At 42.6% G+C, this 13,222-nt stretch overlaps 1 protein-coding gene across 9 annotated transcripts in view; it reads right to left on the reverse strand.

The window, feature by feature from the left end:
• GPC5 (glypican 5) overlaps positions 1–13,222 on the reverse strand; it is a 1,108,951-nt gene that overhangs the window by 673,566 nt on the left and 422,163 nt on the right. The gene's annotated exons all lie outside the window — the stretch shown is intronic.

Below are 13,222 nucleotides of genomic sequence, written 5' to 3' on the forward strand. Positions count from 1 at the left end.
GGTGTGGATTCCTTTTCTTTTGTTGATATAATTTGGATGTTATTAACTCTAAAGTCCCACGAGGATCCTTTAATGTCAATTGTAACTATTTCACTGATGATCACTTTGGCAGATGGAACAGAAGACAGGTTGGGAGTGAAGCCCATGGAGGGTGAGAATTGGTGCAAAGAAAGAACAGATGACATACAAACTGAGGGGAGATGGAAAGAAACAGTTTGGGGTTCAGGATTTGAGTGTGATGGTTAGTGTCAGAACTGGGGTCAACATCAGGTGCCAAGCCAAAGGCCACAGCCGGGATTAACAGTAGGGTGTGTATGAGCAGGGACCTGGAACAAGGTAAGAAACCAGGAACCAGGATGACCCACAATTCTCAGCTGTCTGCCTGGAGAAAGATCATCTGCTCATGCAGTGCTGATGCCTCTTGGGGTATAGGGAACTCCGCTGAGTCCATTCTTGGCTGGGCCCACTTGAAGATACTGGTAGTGGTCCAAGCAAGCTGTAGGGACAAGGGCATGGGTGGTCAAAGTCTAAGATGGAGGTTGGCTGTAAGAGCAGGTACCTGGAGAAAGGCAGGAAAGCAGAAACTGGTAACAGACAGGGGTCTGGGATAAAGAGCACCCAAACAAGGTGAGAGGCAGGAAGGCAGGGCTCAGGAGTCAGGAAAATAGACAGGGTCCACAGTAGCACCCAGTCAGTGATTCACCCAGTTAGTAAGACAATTCCTCTACTTCTTTCTGGCTTAAGTGGTGTGTCCTAGCTGACCAGAAGCTTCCTATGCAGGGCCCTTTGTGAGCTAGAGCTTTGCTAGCTCCCTTCTCTACTAGTTTGGGTGAAGTGGTCTCCCCGGTCTGAGCACTGCCTTAGGACTCAGGAGGCTGGGCTTAAAGCCCATAATCTTTCACATGGCGATAGGAAGTTTAGGAAGAAAGGGTGGAAAGAGCAGAAATAGCAGTGATAAAAGCAGGCATTTTCCCACTGAATCATGCTCAGTAAGGTACTGAGCAGATAATAAATTATAACAACTAAAAGTTCAATTACTACACAACAGCCATATTCCGTACTTGATATTTGTGCAAATATTCCATTGACATCCGTGCTGTGGATGGAGGGCAGTGTGTACTCCTAAATATATACCACAGCCCAAGGACTATAATTAAAAACAGTATTTCACTTTCTCCAGAGAATGAGTTTAATACCTTTGTACTAGTGGGACCCCGAGGCCTCTTTCAATCTCAAAAAGGGATCCTCTCTGTTCTTAATGGAAAATATTATACTCAAAAATAGCTACTAGGATATTTTTCTGTGAATTATGATTTCTGTAAAACATTATAAAATCTGAACTCACATAGGGGCACACTGGACTAGATTCAGTGGTACGCTCGAGCTGACTGATCCTGCAAGTCAGTGGCAAAATTACTTGAATGTGCAGGACCAAGGCTCAGCTGCTTTGCACCTGATGAATCTGTTTCATTTTGTTTCACATTGAAAGGCATGAATGAGAACTCAGGACCTACCAAATTTGGCTCTGCATTAATTATTTTTGTATGCACTCCGTCAGGTTTCAAGTTCTTTTGTATTTGTTCTAGTTCATTGTAAGTAAATATATTACAATTACATATATTGATAATGCTGAACAATGAGGGGAATTAAGGCTCTACTGGAATGTGGTAGTTGTATTTCTTCTTCTTCTTTTTTACAAAAAGCAGTATCGAAGACCCTGTAAAAGTTTGATGTTCTCTATACAATGGCATTTAGGTTGGTACCTGACAGTGCTTTGTACCCAAGTAAGTACTGAGAGAAATATCTGAAACAGTCAGTTTAATGGAATGCATGTAACTTATGCAGCACATCTGCTAAGCTTGAGGGAATATCAGGATACATTATTTTAGCAATATCATAAACCTTGTAGCTGGTCCTGTGACTGGGCCTCCACCATCCTCTTCTCACATAAGATTTAAGGGAATGATGGAAGAGGGCTGTCAACTTGCTGTTTCAGACATTAGGAAGGCCAAAGCCATTCTCTGGAAGTGTTAGAGGATGTCTTCCCCTAAGTATACTTCCAATTCAAGTTTATCAGGTAACTAGACCCCATCTGTAACGAGTACCTACTTTGGCCACCTCTCACCAGGAGGTGCCAGCAATTAGCTTGTCTACCTATCTCTCCTCCCCTACCCTCTCCAACCACCGACAGCTGGGATCCCAGATAGATTCCTTCCCTAGCATCAGCCAAACATATATCTGCTCACTTAGTGGAGAGGACAGTGATCAGGAACAGTCAGCATGGATTCACCAAGGGCATGTCATGCCCGACTAACCTAATTGTCTTCTATGATGAGATAACTGGCTCTGTGGATGAGGGGAAAGCAGTGGACGCGTTATTCCTTGACTTTAGCAAAGCTTTTGATATGGTCTCCCACAATATTCTTGCCAGAAAGATAAAGTATGGGCTGGATGAAGGGACTATAAGGTGGTTAGAAAGCTGGCTAGATCATCGGGCTCAATGGGTAGTGACCAGTTGGCAGCCGGTATCAAGCGGAGTACCCGAAGGGTCATTCCTGGGGCTGGTTTTGTTCAATATCTTCATTAATGATATGGAGGATGGCATGAACTGCACCCTCAGCAAGTTTGCAGATGACACTAAACTGAGAGGAGTGGTAGATACGTTGGAGAGTAGGGATAGGATACAGATGGACCTAGACAGATTAGAAGATTGGGCCAAAAGAAATCTGATGAGGTTCAGCAAGGACAAGTGCAGAGTCTTGCACTTAGGATGGAAGAATCCCATGCACTGCTACAGACTAGGGACCGAGAGGCTAAGCAGCAGTTCTGCAGAAAAGGACCTAGGGTTTAGAGTGGATAGAAACTGGATATGAGTCAGCAGTTTGCCCTTGTTGCCAAGATGGTGTGACAAAGTTCCTCCTCTACCTTGGTGGATCCTGCGCTTATTTGGCAGATTTGCTCACCTCAGTGATCTTCCCCACAGTCTGGGTCAACTCCTCCTGTGTCTGATCAGGAGTTGCGAGGTTTGGGGGGAACCCAGGCCCACCCTCTACTCCGAGTTCCAGCCCAGGGCCCTGTGGATTGCAGCTGTCTATAGTGCCTCCTGTAACAGCTGCATGACAACTACAACTCCCTGGGCTACTTCCCCATGGCCTCCTCCAAACACCTTCTTTATCCTCACCACAGGACCTTCCTCCTGGTGTCTGATAATGCTTGTACTCCTTAGTCCTCCAGCAGCACACCCTCTCACTCTCAGCTCCTTGCATCTCTTGCTCCCAGCTCCTCACACGCACTTCCTCTCCTCTGGTTCCCCCTCCCTTACTGCAGTGAGCTCCTTTTTAAACCCAGGTGCCCTGACTAGCCTGCCTTGATTGGCTATAGGTGTTCTAATCAGCCTGTCTGCCTTAATTGGTTCTAGCAGGTTCCTCATTACTCTAGTGCAGCCCCTGCTCTGGTCACTCAGGGAACAGAAAACTATTCACCCAGTGACCAGTATATTTGCCCTCTATCAGACTCCTGTATCCCACTGGCCTGGGTCTGTCACAATGGCTAATGGCATTTTGGGCTATATAAGTAGGAGTATTGCCAGTAGATCAAGGGACATGATCATTCCCCTCTATTCAGCATTGGTGAGGCCTCATCTGGAGTACTGTGTCCAGTTTTGGGCCCCATGCTACAAGGAGGATGTGGAAAAATTGGAAAGAGTCCAGCAGAAGGCAACAAAAATGATTGGGGGGGAGCACATGACTTATGAGGAGTGGCTGAGGGAACTGGACTTATTTAGTCTGCAGAAGAGAAGGACAAGGGGCGATTTGATAGCTGCTTTCAACTACCTCAAAGGGGATTCCAAAGAGGGTGGATCTAGACTGTTCTCAATGGTACCAGATGACAGAACAAGGAGTAATGGTCTCAAGTTGCAGTGGAGGAGGTTTAGGTAGGATATTAGGAAAAAACTCTTTCACTAGGAGGGTGGTGAAGCACTGGAATGGGTTACCTAGGGAGCTGATTGAATCTCCTTCCTTAGAGGTTTTTAAGGTCAGGCTTGATAAAACCCTGGCTGGGATGATTTAGTTGGGAATTGGTCCTGCTTTGAGCAGGAGGTTGGACTAGATGACCACTGAGGTCCCACAGAATCATAGAATATCAGGGTTGGAAGGGACCTCCGGAGGTCATCTTGTCTGCTGCCTTCTCCCTGGGAATCAAAGTGTATGAGAGGGGCATCAACTGTCTTTCTTGCCACACCAGCAGTGAACCTTCAGTGGAACTGGCAGCCTGCCTGTGAGCCAATACATGGAGACCCTCCTCCACCTATGTCAACTCAGAGCTGCCTCTCTGCTAAACTTCCAGGGGCCATTGACCGCCCTCTTGTGGGCTAAATGCACTATATGATAGCCACACATGAAGTCACAAGTCCGGTGACCCATACACTTCATCCTGAAGGAAAGGATTAACAGGAAGAGTTTAGCACACAGACACACCACAGAATTATCTTTCCTGACAGGAGTCCCAATTCGGAGGCCACCACTGATAGGCATCTATTGCTGTGCTGTGGATGTAACCATTCCAATCCTGATATAATGGGATCACAATTCACCAGGGGACCTCAACAATACACATTCTTTGACATCACCATGAACTGAAGTTTCCTTTTCCGAGGCAACTCATTTCCCCTTGAAGAAAGAGTGGTCTGGCACCAGAAGTCTTCACATTATTTAAATCTGTACTTCCTTAACAGAGCCAATCCCAGCCTTCTCACACTCTTGCAATACTATTAATGGCTTGCCAGCCATTAATTGTTTTTCCCCCTCTCTCCTCTCTCTTGACAATCAGAGTTATTGTTGAATCTCACCCCTCCCTCCCCCACCATCACAATGCTTAAACTCAAAAGTGCTACTCAAATCCACCTTTGGTGAATCTTTTATTAGCCCTGGGGTATCACCCCTCCACATAGGTGCTGGAACTACGGCACTGGGAGTGCTGCTGCACCCCCTGGCTTGAAGTGGTTTCCATCATATACTGGGTTTACAGTTTGGTTCAATTGCTCTCAGGACCCCCACCATAAAAATTGTTCCAGCACTACTGCCAGCCCTCCAAAATCCAAACTAAACCCTGCTACCACACAGTAGTGGGGGCAGACAAGCCAAGACAGTGCTTTCCTCTCTGGCTCTTGCAGCTGCTGGGTTGCTGCTCCTTGCCCTGCACATGCTCTCGCTCTGGGGTGGGGAAGGGAGAGCTCAGCCAGCAAATCAACCACCCCACCACGCAGGGCCGTCCTTAGGATTTATGGGGCTCTACGCAGTATTATTAAACTGTTGCCCCTATGCCGGATGGCAGCCCAAGCTCACAGCCTGGTGGGGGAGGGGGAGGAGGGACTTGACAGCAAAGGATAATGAGATGCCCAGCCTGCCTCATGGTGGCGGAGAGTCACAGTTCCCCGCAGAGACTTCCATGCACTCTCCCTCATGCAGAATGGACATGAAGAAAGTACCTAATTAAAAGCACTAAAATTTGGGAATAAAAAATGTCAGTCACAGGTTTTTCGATATGCCCTGAAGTTTGTCAGAGATTTATTTGCAAAAACTTGATAGTAAGGGTGAGTCAGCTGTCCTGCTGAATACAACATTACATATAATGGAATACATGATGCAGCTCTTCTCTGTTTTACATTTTCTTCATCAGTATTTCTAAGTTGAATTTATATTTTAAATGTACTCAAATCTTAAGCCAGCATTCCAGATTACTACATATTTAACTTACTGAAACAAAGACATTCTTTTAAATTAATCAGAGAGGTTTAGTGTGTTCATAACAATGTTCATTGCTTTTAGAAAAAGGGAACAGTAATTTACTTTGTGTGATCTCCATAACAAGAGACATGGTTATGAAATTTCACCAACTTTAAAAAAATATGTTTCCAAAGATTTTAGGTATAACAAGGATTTTGTCTTACTAAGGTACTGATTTTGCTGGAGGGTTCTTTTAAAACTAGTTTGTCGGATAGTCAGAAGTAAAGAAAGGGAACTCTTTGTCCAGCTATCTGGAAGGGAAGGACTGTTGTCCCTTTAAGGGCTCTCTTCAGTGGGGAGTGGGGGGAGAGGTGGTGAAGGGATGGACAGAAAGGACAGGAAGACTTGGAAGCACTTTTTTTTTTAACTATAGTAATTAAAATGTGTATTTTAGATAACGGAGGTCTTTTGTAGGATTTATTTAAAAAACTATGTGTGAAGATCCACACATTTAAGGCTAAAGATGATTGTGCATCTAAAACTCTATGCAAGCATTTTTTAGAAATGTGATTTTATAATCTTCACCAGATCACTAATGAAATATTTTTAAAGCAAATTTTAAACTAAGGTCCTGTAGACTGACATGTTCTGTGTAAATATTACATTAATGCACAACTGTTTTTGTTAGTAAAGTCAGAAACTGACAGTATAAAAATGTATTTGGGCATAAGCTTTCGTGGACATCTGATGAAATGGGTTCTAGTCCACAAAAGCTTATGCCCAAATAATTTGTTAGTCTTTGAGGTGACACAAGGACTCGTCTTTGTTTTTGCTGATACAGACTAACAGGACTACCACTCTGAAACCTGTCAGTATATACCTTGGGGTTGGCAAATGCCTGTTAAATGGCTTTATTAGCCTTTGAATGTCTCTTTAACAGTTTCAATGTTGTGCTAATAGGTCTGGCAGGCTGGAGGTTTTTTCACTTTTAACTACTAGATTCCCTCCCAAGGAAGACTCACCAGGCTAGAGCAGCCATCTGTGGGAGCCTGCAGGAAGGGTCAGAACAGGGATAGGAAAACAAGAGGGTGGACACTAAGACCCAGTGGTGCCCCAAATTTTCAGGTGCCCTACGCAGCTGCCTATGTTGCCTATGACTAAGGACGGCCCTGCTGCCACGCACTCACCCAGGCCCACTCAATCCAGCTAAGAAGAAACCTCCACTAGGGGAAACAACTGCACTTGCTGTCTGCTGTGCATCCTGCTACTTGGCTGCCAGCCTCTACATGTGTTCTGCTGCTGCCCTGGCTGCTTCTGTTGTGACTCTAGAGTGACTTCAACTTGCTGGAACCCTTCTGGTTACTTTGAGGCACCAGGGGACCCCCAACCTCACATGGAGGTCCCTGCAGGCTGCTCTGTTAATCCAGGGGTAACGGGGGCTCAGACCCTCCCTGCGTGTGTAGGGGCCAATGGTTTACCTGAGTCCCACTGGCCAGCCTACCAGGTGATGCTTTCCTTTCACTCCCAGCCCGAGGGATGGGAAGAGACCCTTAAAGGAGTTACTATCCCTCTTTTCTTACTAGTCCAGACAAACATTCCATACCTTTGAGGCAGCAGGTTATTTGAAGCAGTGTGAGTTTTAAACCCTTGAGGGCTTTTTGCACTGATATGTAAAGGTAATCAGATTATCATACCAGGATTTGTATCACTCTGACTAAATTTTGGATGACAATATCCCAGTGCTGACATAACTCCAAATACAGAGAAATAAAAATAAATGAAAAAAACTCATGTGGATGGAATGAAAAGGATATTATCCAGTTTTGGCAGACTATCAAAGAAACTATTTTTACCAATTTGACATTAAATGTAATTATCTTTGCGTGCCAGGTCACAGTGCAAGTGCTGAAAGATTCTTTTCATGTTTCGCTACATTGTTGAATGAAACATGCAGGAGCACGGAATTAAAAAATGTTCATTTATACAGCATGCTGCAGAAAATGATCTCCACAGAACAAAATCTTTCCCATAGTGGAAGCCCTAGAACATTTAAGTTCTATTAACTGTTATTGAAAGTTGTGGTTTTGAACATTTTACACACAAACTATCCTTTCATTCTTGGACTCTTTGTAAGTAAAAACTGATAAGTTACAAGGTGCATTGAAATTTTTTGTTATTTTCTTTCTCTGGGTGCCTACTGAGACAATTCTATAAAGCATTGTTTGATTGATACTGACCTTAAACATAAGTTTATAAAATTTAACATTGCCCTATAATATTTACCATTGTGTTTCATGAAAAAAGGATTTTTTCTTTGCAAAAATTACAGACTTACTTATATATTCTTCTTTTATTTTTCACACATTATTCAATTTAATTAACAAATGTCTATAAATTTAAGTCCACAGACATTTTTAATGTAGAATAAATGATCTGTCAAAAGTAAATGAGCTATTGGGAATCTTACCATGGTACATAAAACTTCATCCTGGTAGACTTTTATTTACATGCAAAATATGTTCCTCTCAAGTTGAAAAAAAATGTGAGCCATAGACTGTTGGTTGAGAGACTTCTCTCATTATAAAGTTTTAGTAAGGCACTAATCACATTCTGTTGCTTGTGCTCCTAATGTGCAAGTAAAGGGGAAAAAAAAAAATAAGGAGACTCACAGAGGAAGCCTGACTTGAAAAAATGTTGCTCTGAGTTGAATCCCGGGGGAGATAGGGAGAGTGACAAATTTCTTGTTAGAGAAACAGCAGACCTGCCATCTGTGCTCATTTCTTTTGTGCAAGCATAGTAATGTATCACATCAATTTAACAGGCAGACTTGGTCCCCAAGTACTATTCATTTTCATCAACACTGGAAAAAAGCAAGCACTGATACACTTGAAATTCTGTGAACATATTTTAAAATGATGATTAACAATTTTCCAATTCTCAGAGTTCAATATATGAATATTCATATAAAGTTATGATAAATCTCTATTGTAGATATGAAAATAGCTGGTAGGTACTTATATTTGATTGGACCAAAATCTTGGTTAGCAGATAAGGTCAGACACTATTAGCTATCACTTATTTCACGGTGTACCCAGTTTGAAAGGTTATAAAATGTATGTGAATTCTTTTAAGGATCAGACATTTTAGATGTGCTGCCACTGTACCTCTGTGTTTCCTTAAGACTTCAAATTACATTCTGCATTACATTGTGATGACAGCAAAATACTGATACATCATCTGCATTGTCAACTACTGGGTTTGATTTTCATTCCCTTACACCAGCTCTATGTATTATAGCACTGTAAAATGGATGGAACTGAGTGGAAAAATGAGGCCCATTACAACTAAAGATGCATCTGAGCCACGAAGTTTTGATCCAGATTGAAACATCCCTACAGTTCATTCCCCAAAAGTGATGAGTTTTTGCTTCAGGCCCACCACTCTTCAAAGATGATGCTACACATCTAACCATGAATTTTACTTTAGTGCTAAGATTTTTTAAATTGGTGATCACTACTGGATAAAATTCTGGTATAGCTGATCTTAATTAGGATATTCTTTTAGCAGATATAGTTAATTAGGTCCTGATTGTTATTTACAGGGTTTCCCCGCTTAGTGAAAAACAAACGAAGAACTTCAATATTTAAAGATTCAGGGTTTTACTTTGAAATGGAAACAACAAAAATAATATGCTTAGTCAGCAGAGGTCTGTAACACTGAGTGTCCATGACAAAAGTGTACATCTTTATTCCTGGCATAGAAGAGCTCCATAGGGTTCTTACTAATCAGGTGCAGCCAGGTTAATCACAGACCATGACTAGGCAATGTCTTCTCCTGACCTCAAGTTTGATCTTCAGAGTTCACTGTGTGGGGACTTTGTCTCTGAGATAGGCAACATGACCAAAAAGGGCCAGCCAGAGGTCACCAAGGATGACTTCAGTCCTCTGGAGACCAGTTCTCAATAATACAATACAATAATCCCTAATATTAATTAAGTCAAAACTGTCAATAGTCACTGCCTGAAATGCATATGAAATTACTCCAGCCTTCTGATGTCTTATTAAGCAATGGCCATGTTTCTGATCCATATATGAGAATTAGAAGCAAATAGGTTTTATAAATTCAAACTTTTCTATATAGTTTCACCTTTTTTGGCTCCAAACCTTATGCAGGTCTTTCATGGCCAAAGCTGCTAAACAAGTTCCCCTTAGGACAGGGATTGGCAACCTCTGGCAAGCGGCTCGTCAGGGCAAGCCCCCCAGTGGGCTGGGCTGGTTTGCTTACCTGCTGCGTCCACAGGTTTGGCTGATCGTGGCTCCCACTGTGTGCGGTTTGCTGCTCCAGGCCAATGGGAGTGGCAGAAACTGGCGGCCAGCACATCCCTCATCCCGCGCTGCTTCCCACCACCCCCATTCGCCTGGGACAGCAAACCGCGGCCAATGGGAGCTGCAATCAGCCAAACCTGTGGACACAGCAGGTAAACAAACCAGCCCGGCCCACCAGAGGGCTTACTCTGGCGAGCTGCGTGCCAAAGGTTGCCAATCCCTGCCTTAGAATGTCTGTCGCTGCATTCATTTGACAGTTTGCTGCCTCTATAGATGAAGATATCCACTACTTCCATAATTTGTCCAGAAGCACAGATGTCTCATATCACAACTTTTGCACCTACACTCTGTATTTTTTTTGTCTTTGCTCAAGAAACCCACAGCCCAAGGGCAGTTGCTTCTTGCTGAAAGCTCTCTAGTGCATCTGTGAGACTGTTTGTGTCCTGACCAAAGAGAACAACATCATCCTCTTTATCCAGTCCCACAAAGCACCCATGCCCCTGAGTCTTCATATAGATCTTGAATTAGTCTCAGGAGGATGTTGGGAACCCCAATGCCACATAGGACCTTCCACAGGACATTTCTTTCAATAGAATTGATGGCTACTTTTAGGTGTATGTGTGATCCTGTCAAATACTGATTACATTCATGATGAATTTCAGATAAAGTAGAGAAGAGTAATGTCTTCTGTTAAGCTTTTTAGTTTCATCAATGCTCGTATTTAGAAGCAGCAAAACTATTTCAAATGAATCTCAATGTGCTAATACTCTAGCAGAATAGGGCAAACAAAACAAAAACAAAAAATGTTTCAAAATTAGTACTTCCAAGCATCTTAGGAAAGTACCCAGATAAAAAACATTCCACTACTAGTCAATGCATGTGTATTAAAAAATTTTAGTGGACTCCAGGGGACACTGAGCAGCATAGAGGAGCAAATCCCTTGATCTTCAGAGCCATCTGGATATCCATTTCTCTCCAGAATCCAGGCCCCTGACTGGCCCTTCCCTCCAATAAAAGAACAAGAACTCCCAAATCTCTAGAATGCCAGGAGGCAAATATTTGTCTGTGTCGGCTCTACAAGTAGCCAAAAGACAAGCGGAATCAAGGCCCCCCCAACCCCTTGGATAAGATGGGTGATGAGGGCACTGTGTCTGTGATGGAGAAACCTAATGTGTCTGTCGCCTGTATCAAGGACACACTGGTCACAATACAATTACTGTTACTCAATTAACTCTTCTCTGGAAGTGCTGACAAAACAGGTGAATGAAGCAGAAGGGAGAAAGACTATCATCAGTGGAAGATCAGTAAAAGGACTCTTTGGCCAGGTGCAGAGAAGTTTAATGGCCTTATCTTCTCTTAAATCTGAAATGGCAGACCTTGAGAGGAGGTCTTGCCACAATACTTCGAGAATTATTGGAGCACCTCAAGGAGCGGAAAAAGACAAACACTTAGAATCCACTCCTCAGCTCTCTTCAGACGTGCTCAGCCTGCCGGATGATTTTAAATTTGAATTAGAATAAGCACATAGGTTCTTTGCTCCTGAGCTGGCCTTAAAAGCCAAAACTTGTGCATTGATTATAAAACTTTTCAGATTCACTGTAAAAGAAAAAAAAAAGTAGCTAACTCATGAGGGGGAAAAACTGTTTTGGAGGTATGCCACAAAATAAGATAATGATATTGTCAAGATTGCCAAAGATGTGGTTGACGAGAGATCAGTCTTTAGAAGATCCAGGGAACTTGCCAAGCAAAGGAAGCCCAAATATTTTATGAAGTTTCCAGTACAGTTCCATGTCTGGGTTGATGAAGAAGTGTGTTTGCGCCAAAAGCCACAAGAAGCAGAAAGCTTTTTAAAAAGCCTACAGTGAACTGAATACTTGGCCTGTTTTACATCAGAATTACTTCCCAATTTTTTATGTTTGCCTGTATGGACTTACCCAGTGACTATGACTAACTTACTTACTTATTTGGGTTATTTCTTCTGCTCCATGCTTATATTTTATTATCAATTCTCATCAAATGGCTGAATGTGAAGTGCCCTAGCAAGGTCATTACAGGAACACTTCACCCCAAATTGATCTCACAGGTGCGAATGGATCACCACAACACACGTCTCACTTAGTGCACTGAGCTGTATTACTAATACTTTGGTGTTCGGTTTGGCAAACTGAAACTATTACAATTACATACCAAGTAAAAGAAATACCACATTTGTGGAGTATTTGCTCCCTTTCTATCAACTTACAATGTGGTAATACTTTGTGGTATGGGAAATATAAGGATGCTTGTTAAAAACTATATCTTAAATAGTGGATATTTTCGGAGCTCCCAGTCTGGATGGTATGTCTCCCTGGTCCGCAACCTCTGGGACTTACAATTGGTATAATTTTCTTTATAGTGTTTGACCACTGATGCTTTTTCATTGTGATTTACTTTTTAAGTGAGGAGGGTGTAGACATTACTCAGGACAGAGTGGGCCTGTTATGTCCAAAACCACACAATGAAAACAGCATCTCAAGCTTGCAAATAGGTCAAGTTATGTATGTGCTATGTGTTTTTATGTGTTTGCTTTAACCTGTCTTTCTGTTCTCTTCCCTTTCCCTCTCTGGAGCCCTCTTCTAAACCCTTTATCATCACCATTTTTCCTACTCCTTTCCACCTCACTCTGGACAGCAACACTCAGGAAAATTACACTCTGTATAACTGTGATTTGTATCAGGCATATACAACTATGCTGATGCCTCCCCCCCAAATCTCCTGCACCTACCCTACTCCCTGTAAATCCAGCAGGTGGTGAGCATCTGGCAAGGTAACCCAAAAACTGTGGAGTAGATGTCTGAAGCATTTTATTCACAGTCTCCCTTTCTTATCGGAGTCAGTGTGATAGAGCAAATGATGCAAACATTTCATCACCCTTGTCTGTAAGATCACACATGACAAAAATCATTCTTAATATATCCAAATGGTCCTGGATCTCCATTTTATTTCCTGGAAGGTAAAGGGCCTCAACACTGTTATTAAAAGAAAAAAAGTGGACTCATTATTAAAGAAAGCAAAGGCAGATGTAGTGCTTTTGCAAGAGACTTGACCACAGATTAAGCCAAATTAGAATGTGACTGGGTAGGAAAAGCAGTGTCTTTAGTCTCTCAGTCAATTTCAGATGATCAGGGCAGA

The sequence above is a fragment of the Gopherus flavomarginatus genome, chromosome 1 (genome assembly GCF_025201925.1).
Source record: "Gopherus flavomarginatus isolate rGopFla2 chromosome 1, rGopFla2.mat.asm, whole genome shotgun sequence".
Classification (NCBI taxonomy): domain Eukaryota; kingdom Metazoa; phylum Chordata; order Testudines; family Testudinidae; genus Gopherus; species Gopherus flavomarginatus.